This window comes from Cygnus olor, chromosome 20 (genome assembly GCF_009769625.2).
Source record: "Cygnus olor isolate bCygOlo1 chromosome 20, bCygOlo1.pri.v2, whole genome shotgun sequence".
In the NCBI taxonomy this organism is placed as follows: Eukaryota; Metazoa; Chordata; class Aves; order Anseriformes; family Anatidae; genus Cygnus; species Cygnus olor.
The window spans coordinates 2,703,848-2,717,611 of record NC_049188.1 but is presented as its reverse complement, the minus strand read 5'-3'; the positions used below and the strand labels follow the sequence as shown (position 1 = coordinate 2,717,611).

General features: G+C 42.8%; 1 long non-coding RNA gene across 1 annotated transcript in view; it reads left to right on the top strand.

The window, feature by feature from the left end:
• The first annotated feature begins 4,015 nt into the window (after positions 1-4,015).
• LOC121057903 overlaps positions 4,016-13,764 on the top strand; it is a 28,050-nt gene continuing 18,301 nt past the window's right edge. Inside the window, exons 1-3 of the long non-coding RNA XR_005814012.1 lie at positions 4,016-4,168; positions 4,508-4,584; positions 4,748-4,842. This is a non-coding gene — a long non-coding RNA (uncharacterized LOC121057903). The remainder of the gene's footprint in view (positions 4,169-4,507; positions 4,585-4,747; positions 4,843-13,764) is intronic.

The window sequence follows — 13,764 nt, the reverse complement described above, 5'->3', positions numbered from 1 at the left end:
CTCCCCTCACTCCCCCACGGTCCCTTGTTTCCAGCAGGCTTGGGGACCCTAATTACACTATTGCACAGCTCCTGGCAATTGCAAGGGCTTTTACTGCTGCTGCCTGCCTTGGAGAAGAGAAGCTGGAATAATCTGCTCTGTGTAGTGTCCCTTGCTGGAGATAAGAGAAGGAAGTGAGTTGCAGGGAATGTAAATAGAATGAGCATATTGCAGTTGCTGGACAGAGCCCTGGTAGGTCTGCTCTGGCTCCACTTCTCACTGGCACAGCCCACCTCGCCCAGTGCCACCGCGCTGCGTGTCCCTGCTGCCTGTCCCTGAGCACAGCCATGAAACAGGCCGTGGCTTCACAGAATGGCACAGGAGTGGTTTCTTCGTCATGATTTTTTTTTTCTTTACCTTTTTCTCCTCTTCCCTTCCTGTGAGCAGATGAAACATGCACTTAATTTTCAGGAAAGTGACTGCTGTGGTAGCAGCTGTGGGAAATCAAATGCACAGCAGGCCCCCATAATTCACAATAATTTTGTGTAGCAGTTTCTGATGATGTGATATCAGGTGAAAATTATCCCTGCTACTTTTTCGTGTGCCGCATCTTTTGAACTCCAGCCTGCTTTTCCATTGGCATGTATGCCTAGGGCTACCAGATTATTGACAGGGGAGAAGGAGTAATATCTACGTTTAGTTTTAAAATCTTTCTAGTAAATGTGTTGCTGGAGATGCACACAGGGTGCTGCTGGAGCCTCAGCAGCAAAGACCATTGTTGCTAGCCCTTTAATCTCCACTGTTTGTATTTATACAGATTCCTTTGCTAAGCAGCATCCATTTTGATCTATTATATTTACCCACAAACGTGATGTTTACTTCTGACGAGATGAAAATGATAATGATATCTCTGTGTCACAGGCTTTTATTTCGAATGAAAGATCTGACAGAGCATATCCTGTTTTATTATTGCTGTAAGTTCAGTTATTAGTATCTGTGGAGAGGCGCCCTTCCTTTCCTCATCTCCCTTCAAGTGGCAGGGCTGGAGCTAGGCCCAGGGGAGAGGCTGCACGGGGCTGAACCATCCCTCACCAGCTGTGCAGCCTCTTCCTTTGAAAAAAATTCCGGAATAAATGCTTGGAAATGTGGGTCCGGGAGGCCTATTTCCCATAACCAGCATACAGCTTGGAAGACACGAGACCCAAAGCTTCACTTCTTGAGCAGGAAGGAGTAGGGCTTTGGGAAGCGCTTAGGAGCTTCAGAGCGTGCTGTGACCAGCATGAGATCAAAGCAGAGAAGCCCTAAGGCAAAGGGATGAAAATATATGTAGTTTCTTCACATTAAACCAAGGGGTCACTTGCCTTATAGCAGTAGGACGTGTGATTGCTGGGATTCGTGTAGGTGCGTGGACCGTAACACCAGATTTTTTAATGAGGTGGGCTCAGGAAGAGCAAGAAAATGTGGCTGTAGTTACAGAACACGTTGGTGAAAGGGTAAAACCTATTGCAATGTGGTACATCGTTCCCATTAATACATATCAAATAGGGCTGGTAGCAGCTTGATATGAAAAAACCTTTAAATATTGATGATGAGAGTCTGCTCAGCGGAACATTGCGTATACTGAGAGGACCCTGTGAGTCTGGAATATTTAATGTAATCAGCTGGAATGTAAAGCACAATATGTACAGACTTGTTCAACCTGTGCATTTAATCACTGCTCTCAAAAGGCTATTGCTTGCAATAATGCAATGCCGAGTGTGAAGCGGGGAACAGAACACCTTTTCCCAAGGTACAGTACAGAACAGTACAGGAGCTCCTTAGAAGATTTGGGTTTCCTGTTTTCAGAGAACACCTTATGGGGTATCATCAGAAAGCTGGCCTAATGGTACTGACAAATTTGCAAATAAAAGCACTAAATACTGTTCTCTGGGATTTGTGGGGCCATTATATGTACTAACTTAGGAATTAACCAAAAAGATCACTAATCTGGAGAAATTCAGAATTTTTGCACAATTTATAATTCATCCAAGGTGCTAGCCAAAAATTGCCCCCTTAATATACATGCCTTTCTCATGCTAAAGTAATTTCTTTCCTTCCAAGATGTTCCAACAGCCCTGCAAGACCACGCGGTGCTGTCGTAAGCAAAGTCAATGGTTAGCAAAAAATAGGTCAAATTAGAGAAAATAGTTCATCTGAAGTTTTAAGCTGAAGATCAATGATTAATGGATTCGAGCAAGAAAGGCAGCATCAGTGAGCTAACGATCTGTTGTTGGGAAAGAAGCTCGTGTTTCTGACACATTAGATGTGTCAATAGCCTCTGCAGCGATGGGTTTATAATAGCTGGTGCGTCCTATTAGCAGGGCTGTGAATGATAAGCAGAAGGAAACCAAGTGCATAGTTCAGCCAGAACTGATAAAACATAAAACGAGCAGCCCTGAGCACGCAGAGGTGTGGGAAGTGGTGAGTTGCGTGTCTGCCGATCCTGGAGTTTAGGCCCAGGGATGCTCAGGGATGGTGGGCCTGGGTCTCGGTCCTGCTCAGTCAGAGCAGGGCAGAGGAATTAGGCCCAGGAGCAGCCTTAAGCTCATGTCAGTGCTGCGTGATGTTAGCCCATGTGCAGAGCCGGGATGGACATGTGCGAGGTCAGCTCTGCAACGGCATTTGGGTTGGTGCACCAATGGGCAGCTCCTGGATGTGTGTTTTCCAAGGGCCTTTTCCCTTTGCCAGGACAAGGCCTTGGACAAGTGTTCAAGCCAGGCTCCTTTTTCTCCCTGACTCTTTGAGAGAAGTTAGGCTGAGCGTTGAATGGTTGGGGTGTGCATTTGGGTATTTGAACAAGGCTTGCTTCAGGTTTGCTGCACGTTTTGCCTGAACTCACTGTCCCGCTTTCCATTCACTAGCACCTGACTGCTGTTAGAGGAAAGGGACTCGCTCTGCCCTTAGAGTGCTTTTGTGGGGTATTGTAACCCCGTAACACCAAACTGAGACACCACAGCTATATGGCTGTTTCTGTTGTTCATGGGAAAAGCTGGGCTGGGAGAGAGATGGCAAGGAGACCAGTAGTGGTATCTTTTTCTACTAATAAAAATATATAACCTATGTCAGCTGACAAGGAGGATTTAATGGCTAAGCAACAGCCCCTAATTGCCCCCAACCCCACATCTTCTTGCCTTCTTCATCCAGGAGTGTGACCCAGAACTACGCTCATGATTAATAAAGGCAAGACTGAGGAGGGAGGTGGCCCTGCTGTTAAAATGATGATGCAGAGATTCCCGAAGAGCTGCACCAATTGTATTTTCGTTTCCAGGAGTGTTGCTAAACGTCCTGCAGTGGGAAGCACAGCCCTCCAGAAAGCTGCAGCCCCATTGCTTTGAAAATACAGCCTGTCAAATAATACTGAGCATGCCGGTATTGACCTGCCGTAGCCCTAATTTCTCCGGTGCAGGCAGGTACCGTAAAACATGGCTCAGCACTGATTCATCACATCAGGTTCCTCCTACCAGGCAAAGATTTTAAACAAAAGTGAAAATCCTTCCATTTTTTATTTCTGTTAAGAGCATGGTAACGGGAACACATATGTTTATAACCAACCTCTGGACTGAAACAGGTCTCTGTAGGAAGGGTTTTGGAGAGCTGAGCCAATACATTCATCCCGAACTAAATGCAAATAAAACCACATCACTGCTGCACAAGGAAATGAGTTCACAGGGAGGTGAAACTGCTCTCCTAAACTACCGGTCCCCAGTCTCTTTTCCAGGTTTGCTAGAATTACTCTCACACTCAAAGGGAGAAAGCTTGTTCTAAAAGCAAGTCCTTCTTGCCCTGATGTTAGCCCTCATGATTTGTGAACAGTTGCACCTGGCTCTGTTGTTACACAAGTGCATGTGCTAACACCTGTGCTCTTCAGCTCCTGGTACAAAGCTGGGTTTTCAGCCCTGTAAATTCCTACCTGTAGACCTTCTAACCCTGTTCTGAAAACATAAGCCCTTTAAGAAAGCTATTTTATGGTCTGAAATAAAATACCTCCCCCCTTCCATCCAAAAGCCTCCTTCACCTCAGCAAGCCCCCCAAACCACAAGGACCCATGACAGAACCAGTCCTTGGGCTGCCTGGGCCCCTATTTTAGGGGACGGTGCTGAGGCAGGAGGAAGGAAACACTCTGCCCATGCCTGGGGATGTGCTGTGGGAGGTAGGAGCTGAAGGGGCTTTGCTTTCTTTCTGGGTGGAATTAAAGGGCTAGATCTAGGGAGTAGAGGCTATAGGACTAAAAAAACAAACAAAACAAACAAACAAAAAAAACAACAATCCAGAAATGGGGGTGGAAGAAAGGGAGAATATAAAACTCTCTGGTTTTAATCAGGAAAAGCAATTTAGTTGCAGTTTTCCGCATAATTCTGTTGAAGAAATAAATTATGCAGAGGAATGTGCTTTTCTCCTGAGGCTAAAAAAAGAACAAGTGGGGCTTGGGGAAAGGCCTGGGACTTACATGTGTTTGCCATTTAGCTGTGTTTTTGACAACTCCTCTTAGGTTGAATGGTTTATCCTGTAAACTTCAGCTCTGAAATGGATTCCTAGCAAGGACGTGCAGCCTGAGAATCCTCTCAGGTGGAAGAAATTAGTTTTTTTCTTCTGTGGTGTGAGACCATTTCAGAAAGGGCTTTCCTGGAGCCTGTCAGAGTCCCTGATGGCTCTGGTGGGGCAGCTCTGCTCCATGGAGTCCTAGCTGGGGCAGCTCGGGCTGAGACCTGCCTGGTTTATCTCTCCCCAGTTTGAGCTCGATGCCTTCCCGGACCTGTTGGCTTTGGTGGATGTCCTGGGGAATGACTGTGAGATACAGGAAACCAGTCAGAAAGAGATGAAGAGGTAGGCAAAGTTGTTTTTTTCTGTGGTTATGCTAAAAAAAAAAAACAACACACAAAGGCTGCAGTTTTTTCTTTAATGTGTTGTGCGACTGTTCCCCAACCCATGAAATAAGCAGTGCTTCTCCTGAAAAAGAAAAAAAATCCAGGCTCAAGAGACTGAAATTTTGGACTCCTTCATGGGAAAAGCCTTGCTCTTAGAATTATTTCTTTTTTTTTTCTGAAATACATAGATTTGGGAATTAGGAGCTTAAAGTACTTTGATTGGAATGCTTGTATACTAAGCTTCAAAATAGTAATTTAGAAATCCTTAGTGTAGGAGGATTGTCACGAACCATCCTAGCAAACTTTTGTCAATTCTTTGTTTTAGCTGATTACGCTTGAGTACAAAGCTTGTCTTGTGCATATGATGGGCTTTGCAGGGAAGTAAAACACATCGAGAGGCAAAGCAGTCTTTATCCTCCAAGCTTTGGCTTTTCTCGATATAGATCCAGCCTCAGACAATTACCGAGTCCCTCCTGCTTAGTCTCAAGTGGTCTTTAGGAATTGGAAGCAGCATCTGTTAATTGTTAGCAGTGGACTCCTGAGCGGCTGGGCTTGGGCCTTCCTGCCAGCTGTTACCATGGCTCGGGAGGAAGGGGAGGAGGAGGAGGAGGAGGAGGAGGAGGTGGCCTCGGTGACTTGGGGACCTGGAGATGAGAGGTGCTGAGGAGGACAGGAATGCAGACGAGTCCCGTGGCTCTGCCATGCGAGGGTGTCTGGGTGAGAAGAAGCCGCGTCTGTGTAAAGCCCGTCTTCCCCTGCCCCTCAGCTTGTCTGGGAGTCTGAAAGGCTGTGTGGGTCCCTGTGAGGCCCTGCGCTCCCACCTGTAGGCAAGGCTTGTCCCTCTGCTTTTCCTTTGTGCCACCATTCCTCAGGAGATGTGCTCCTGAGTCTGCAGGCTTGGCTGGAGCCTTCAGAAATGAGTAGAGGTTTCCTGGAGAGCTTTGCCAGTGGGATTTTGTGTGGTGCATGGGGGAGAAGTGGGTGTCTGCTGAGTGAGGACGGGCAGCAAGCAGTTCAGATCCCAGGTCCACCACTTTGGGCAGGTCTCCTTTTCTGTCAGGGATGTAATATTTCCCTGAAGTGTTAATACCCAAAGAAGGTACAATAGTGCCAAGCTAACTGGTATTTGTAACTCATGAAGGCCCTCAAGCCCCAGGTGCTGTGGAAGCTCCTAAATCTCATTTTGTGTTTGTGGCTACGCTGATGATGTTTGCTGTGGGTCAGGGGCTTATTTAAATGACTCTGCAATCACAAGGAGATGTATAATTTAATTTAATCCCCTGGTTACAGTGAGTGTGATTTGATGATGTCTCACAACTGCTTAATGAAGACATACGTGATTACAGTTCATAGACATCTCACAGCTGGAGAAAAGAATAATTTTTTTTTTCTTGGAGATTACTGTGGAAACCATTTCATACAAGCTACCTTCCTGCCCTGATGGCTGCAGTTCACAAATATCAACAAGACCCCACTATTTCTAACCAGGGAAAGATCTGCATTCTGTATAGCATATATGGCTCTAATTTTTCTTTTCTTTCTCTTGGTGTAGTGACTGATCCTGGCACTCCTTTAGGGTACAAGCAGGATGAACGGCAATGCGCTGGAGACTAGCCTGTCCTTGAAATAACGGCATGGGTTTTTTTGAGAGTTTAAAAAAAGGAGGAGGTAGAAACTTACCGATTAAAATTGGACTTAAGTTCTGTGGAGAACTGTTTGCACTCCATGTATAGACTGATGAAAATACAATAAAAATCACCGATGGAAAAATATAGTGTTTCCTAAAGGAAAAGTTTTAAAAGAAAAAAGTATATTTGATAAAGTCCTTTTTTTTTTTTTTTTTAATGCTGAGACTTTAAAATGTCAGATCCAATGCTCTGTATCCATAAGGGTCAGCTCTTATTCTTGGGAAAGCCTTCTGTTTTGCAGGTTTTTGTGTCTTTAGTTCAAATAACGAAGATCGCTTTTACACATCAGTTACAACGCAGAATTGAGTTCTGTGACAGGTGAACATGCAGAAGGCCATTTGCTTGGTTGGAGCATCGAAAGCGGTTGCTGTTAGCCATGCCCATCTCTACAGATCTGGTGGATAACGACGTTTACGTCGTGGTTCAGGGACCGCAGGAGGCTCTAAAAGAAGTTGGTTTATAGGACAGTAACTAATTTTTGGCAATGTGTACACAGCATGTTATTGGTGCTGAATTTGGTAGCTGTTAGGGCTGTTTTCCCCTTGTGTTTCTCCTGTCCCCAGCCTGGTTGATTTGCCTAACGGAAGCTGACAGTAAACCTCAGCCCTGATTGTCAGGCTTCTCTAGAAACCTCAAGGGAAAGAGAGGAAAGCAGGCATTTGAGGAACAGAAATAGCATACGTAATGAGCTCCCTTATTTAGCCAAACTGCTTTTTTAGTAACCTTCCATTTCTTTCTCTTGCACACACAGACACACCAAACGTGCAGCATCTTCAGACAATAGGAGGTGCTTTGGGCATTGGAGCTGAGAGAAAATAGATGGATGTGACTACTGGCCCTGCCAGTTATTGCTTGGCCCCACCCCACTGTGGAGATGCTGCTTGGAAAAGCCATTCAGGAGCTGTTTAAAAAGTGATCTCTTCCTCCTTAATATTTTTGTTCAACTCCTCTAAATTCTCATCCCAGACATGGGAGTCTCATTAGATTTAGACTTTGCCTTAAAGTTGTGTCCCTTGAGCATGTGCTAAGGCTGACACTCCAAGGGTGACCTTTGGGCAGCGGTGACAGCTCATGGCAGTCTGTGCTTTTTTACCTCCTGTCCAGGAGGATGTTTTGCTCAACTAGACCTGAAAAACCATCCTTAAAGCAGGAAAGGGGAGTCAATGAAAGACGTGTAAAGGAAGTCATCCTTCATATGCTCTATAGAAGTCGGGCATGGCAATCTTTGGCTTTTGTGCTTGAGATGGTCTGTGTGGGATGGTTTATTACTAAATTATGCTATGAAATTCTCTTGAAGTTTTTTTTCCCCTCTCTTCCTGTGTAGCTGACGAGCAAAGTTTAAAAAAGAGGGGGAGGAAAAAAAGCTTTTTTACTGACTTTCCATGGAAAAATATAAAGAAATGTAAGATGGAAAATATAGCGAAGAGGTTGGTTTACTTCAGGATATATCTGTTCTGCCTCCAAGTCCTTAGAGAGGACTCTCACAAATAACCTGGCACTAGAGATGACAAGCCATACTTCTAGCATCCCTCCCCCCTATTAAGCAGGCTTTCCTTACCTTCCTCTCACTCTGGGGTCCTATTTTATGGTAACCAGTTGACAGTGAGATAAATTACTGAGGACAAGACGTGGCACATCTTTTGTAGCATTGTTTGTCCAGAGAGGTCTCAAAACTATAAAGTACTTGAACTGTATATTATCTCGCCCAGTGGAGAAATGCAGCTTCTGGGGTGGCACAGAGCAGCTGTCCAGCCAAAGTAGCTCACGCCAAACGATTGTTGAGGCACAATGGTACAAGAACTGAAGTGTGCCAAGGGTATAGAACAGTACTTGTAGTTATTATTTTGTTATTACTACAAGTAGGCTTAATTTGGTTGTCTGTTTTACTTACAACAACAACAACAAAAAAGAACTTGAAGAGTAAATTCATCTATAATTATCTAAATACTTTTAAATGAGACTGGTCTTAAGCAGCAGCTTGGCTTTTAAACCTTGGCTGTTTAGCTCCTAAATAACACTGCTGACATTGACTGTGCATTGGGAGATAAATGATGTCTGAATGTCATCAAAATGTTAGACAGCTCCAAATAAATCCCAATAAGTTGTCTGGGCAAAGGGAACACAGAGGTGAGGTATAGTACATTTTGTGTTGCCTTGGAAATTTAAACCCATTTACAGCATATGTCTTATATTTATCTGTATTCCAGAACTGTATTATCTTTATTCTTGTGGATTCCTATTGCTTTTCAGTGCTTTTAGTCTGCAAATTCAACTCCAGGTGGATGTTTTTGTTTTATGTATATCAAATCATCTCCTCCTCAATCGGAGGCTGAGTTTCTTCTTAGGCACATTTCTAGTGTAATATACCCAGCTCAAAACCAGGCTGGGTTGAAGCAAAATGCCAATTTGGAAGTATTTATATGCCTGTGTTAGAGTGTCTTACCCATTCCACAGAGCTATTATTATTAGTTAGAAAGTAGGAGGTGTGTGCAGATGCTGAGGAATTTTCCACTGTGCTGGCCCTGCACTGCTGTGTGTTTATCCATTCACCAGGCAGGCTTGGAAAAGATGTCCAAAAAAGCAGAGCAGGGCAAGCTCCTCACAGCTCATTTTATAGCTCCCTCTCTTTCAAGTAGAGGAAGCTCTTACAAATGAGTTTTCCCACCTCTGTCCCTCCCTGTATATTCTTCTTCCCTATCCACCGTCTTCCCTTGCGCTCAGTCCTGCACATGCAAACCTATAAAATAGCTCCCAAGCTATTTCACTAGACAGGTTCTGCCTTGCTTCCATTGAAACAAAACTTGGTTCTTGTAGCTGCACGTAAAAAACAAAAAACTCAGGTGAGCAAAGTGCCCATTAGATCTTCTCAACGTTTTGCACTGCTGTAGTTCCTGCAGGTTTTATTGACAAATCCTACGTGTGTTTGTTACTGAAAGTGGAAGAATACAATCTCTATTTGTGTAGCTGCAATGAGGAGGAAGTCCTTCTCATCTTCTTAGCTTGCATTAGCCCTCTCAGCCTCTTTTCCTGGGTGTTGTTTCAATCCCTGTTAAATCCATTAAACCCTGTGAGACATTCTGTTTTAAAGGGCTTGAATGCATCACTCTACGCTGATCTGGGAGATATAATTACTAGAACAAATATCACTCATGTAATCTTCTTTAAAGACCAGAAATCTATCTGTAAGTCGCTAATGTGGCCCAATAGGTATGATTTTGCTGCAGGGTATTAGGAGTAAAAAGCCCTCCTTGGAATCCAGAAAATAAATAAATATTAAAATTGATTGTTAAATACTTTCAGAAGTTGACAGACAGATTGATGGTTAATAAGTGTGTGTTCTTAATTTGCATTGCAGAATTTTCGGTGAAAACTACAAGCAGCCATCAAAATAGTCAGTTCATTATTTTGTTAGTTTTCCTTTTTCCTATTGTCTGCCCATGGATAAGAAGCTATATATCAATAAAGGGATACTGTGAAACTCTGCTGAAGACAAGCAAGATAACAGATTGTGGTAGGTATTGTTGGTTCCCTGGATTTGTGCCAGGGTTAGTGCCTCACGGTAACTCAGAAAGTCAGCAGACAGGATATTCTTTACCAAAAATATTTTCCCTCGTTTCTTTATTTTTTAGCAGTATGTATACACAAAGTGAATTTCAAATTCAACAGATGGATGAGATTATAAAGAAAAGACGGGCTGCTAAAGAAAGCAAAAAAGCTATTGTCTTTGATTTATGGATTTGTTCCAGTCTGAGAGGCTCAGAGCTTTCTTCGATAAGGGCCATAAGTGATTAGAAAGTAATGAGGTATGGAAAAGGGTCGGAAGATGCTGAGATTAGATCTTCATGACTGAACAGGAGCTAGTGATGAACCAATCTGCATGAAATGTTGCCTCAGTGTCAGCTTCTCAAAACTGTTGATTTATTTCTGTTATCCTTACGTTTTGCTTCTGAAGAGCATTATGAGGAATTAAGTAGCCGAAGATAGGGGCGTATTTATTTAATGTTTCATTAGCTTCTGTATGTTTCTGGTTTACTTAAAGTTAGTGCAGATGACCATCATTTCCTTGTTCACCTTCTCGGAGATTCATGTTTAAAAGAAGATTCATAAAACATTTTCATGTGAGGAAGGATTGTTTGGTTAAATTCAAAGTCTCTTTTGATCTCCCTGAGATTTAATCATTGAAAGCTCTCCATGAAAGGGAAAACCTTTATACCTTTATTAGACTAAAGAAATAGTATTGTGGGTCTCAAAAGTCTTTAGAATTTTCTTCCTTGTCAGGTATAGAAGATCTAATATTAAAATCTGTTTCTGTTTATTTCTGTATCCGCAGGGTTGAAAGTTTCTTATTCCACTTTTAATTCTATCAAGAAGGCTCCATGCAAAGCTAGTTCTTTGTAGCAGTAATGTTCTTATTGCTGTGGTGATCTTGGGGTGGAAGTGAGGCAAGATTAAGAAGTAAAAGTAGCGCCTTTGAGTTAATCAACTACTGCACTGGTCTAACAAAAGATGATGCCAAGCAGCCTGTCATGTCTCAAGTAGTTATTCTCTATGATTAATATATGGAAACCCTAACAGCCCCCATGGGATGTGGAGCTGCCCGTTATATACTGACATGAGAAAACATTGTCCAAACTCTAATTACATTTATTTCTAACAAAGAGTAGAGGGAGAAAAAATATTATCCCTATTTTAACTTGGGACACAGTTATACTGCAGTGTACTGGCTGTTTACTCAGGAAACTTGTACGGGACAGTAGTTGCATGTAGATTGTCTGAATCTGTGCTGTTGTCACAAGGCCATCTTCTGATGTTATTTCTGGTGTTATGTTAAGCACTATTTATAAGACTTAAAGAAACTAGGACATCTGAACACCCAGTTTCATAGAATGGTTTGGGTTGGAAGAGACCTTATAGATTATCTAAGTCCACCCCCACCATGGGCAGGGACACCTCCCACTAGACCAGGTTGCTCAAAGCCCCATCCCACTGGGCCTTAATCACTTCTGATTTCAATAACTTTGGTGTAACTAGGATGCTGTATTCTCTGGACAGCTTTGACAATCTCAGCATATCTGCAGGATGATATATGAATATAATGTTTTTTGTAGGAATTGAGTGAAGGGCAGCATAGAATATTAATGAGTATTTTGCAGATCCTTTGCCTAAGCATATTCTAGCTCTGTAAAATTCCTAGGTCAGTAAAACTCTGAAATTCTTCCATGTCGTTTGGTCAAATACCAACATTTATTAAATTATGTACTTGTTGACTCCTTGGCAAGTGCATTTATTCAGTGAGTCACTTACAAAATTTCAATGCTGAGCAGCCAGACCACATCCTGACAGGTAGACTAAAGGTAATGTGTTTGCATTGAGGAGCCATCCAATGTATAGGCTTTGAAATGTTTCAAAAGAACAAGTCTTCCCCTCTTCCTCCTCTTCTGGATCCAAACCCAGGCTCTCATAACTACCACTTGTTTTCTCTGCCCCAAAATATTTTGTGCTTGGCAGGTCTTATTTCATCCATTCAGCTTTACTTTGATTCAACTACAAAGGGCACTGCATATTTTTTCCAGGGTAGGAGTGGTATCCATCTGTCTAAATAAGAAAAGACTATCTAAGCTCTTTATTGAAAAAGGAAAAAAGAAAACCATAAGCTCTCCCTTCATTGTTGTCTTACACTTGAAATGGGAAACTGTTCAATTTTGTTAAAATTCTTTCAAAAAGAATATTAAGGCTAGCTCCTAAGCCATATCTAGCCTTGTAGATCTGATTCCACTCTGTCATGCACTCATCCAGATGAGCTGACTGCAAACATGGGTTTTGTTGTTTGCCATTCCAGTTTGTGGTCTCAGAAGACGGCCATCTGGATGGAATATGCGTTTTGATGCTCAGTCAGGTGTCACAGGAGCTATTTGTGTTTGTTCTTCCTGTAGACGGCTTTGTTCCATCAGATTAAACTGGGATTCTTTCCAGTTGAGGCACCTTGATGCAAGCAGCTAGTATTATTGTCTCGTGCTAGCAGTGGGCTAGGGACTTTAACTCAGAACAGAACTCTGTGTTCTTTTCATATGGCTGTAAAATGATCATGCGGTTTTATGGGCCACTTTTGCTTACCAGACTCCAGTAGTGCTTGTGCAGAAGGAATTACTTGGAAAAAAAGCTCTGGATATTGGCCAACGGACAAACAAGACATTGGGCTAGACACACAAAACTTGCCCTAACTCTTGGCCAAAGATCCATTGGGCAGATTTTGATAGAGCTTGTAGGGAACTTCCAAAGCGTATTAAACCTCTGTGGATTGATCCTGGCTTTCTGGACTGTAACAAATCCTTGAAGACAAGAAAATTTAGCTTCAGGTATGGGTTTCACAAATAGGAAGAGGTTGGTTTGCATAATAAGCATTAATTTACTTCAAGCCCAAACTGAAAAGCTCAACGTCCTCCACCCCCCCCCAAAAGTGTTGTCTTTGATCTGCTGTCTAGGTAGGTGCATGACTGGATGGGACTGAATATGTTGGAATCAGGATCTTAATTCTCACTGTCATTGGAGAACTTGGCCAGATTTGGGTTGGAATTTTGTTTTCTGTAAAATACTGGGTGTGTCTGGATTTGGTCTCTGGTGACTGGGACCTGCTGTATGACAGCATTGCTGTCCATGAGGCACTGGGCTGTCAGGACAATCCAGGTCTTCCTGAGAGCTGCAGATCTGTGACACAAGTGAAATAGCTGGAAGTTCTTGTGTGTGTGGTTTGGTTGGTTGGTTGTTTTTTATGCAATGCAAAGCCAACATCCAAGAATTTGAGGTGACTCTTTCCCCACAAGAAAATAAAAGGCACTTTAAAGTATTATATTTATTCTGATATCACCTTTCTTTCCGGATTTCACCTCGGTACAAAACAATTGAATAGTGTTTATTCATATATCTGAATCCATTTGATGATCATATAATGCTGCACTTCAACAGCATCTTCCTTTTGAGAATAAGTGTAATCCTGTGTTTCTGTGAAGTTGAGGTTTCCTGCCAGACCTTAAGCACTTACATTCAGATATTTGCCCCCGTCTGGATTCCTGTGAACCTGGACTCAGTGAAGCTTTTTTGGAAAGTCTTTTTCCTTGTATTTCTGTAGTCAGTAGTGTTGGTCACTGTGTTGGCCATTGCTCTCACCTCCTCTGGTGCTGTTCACAAATCCGCGT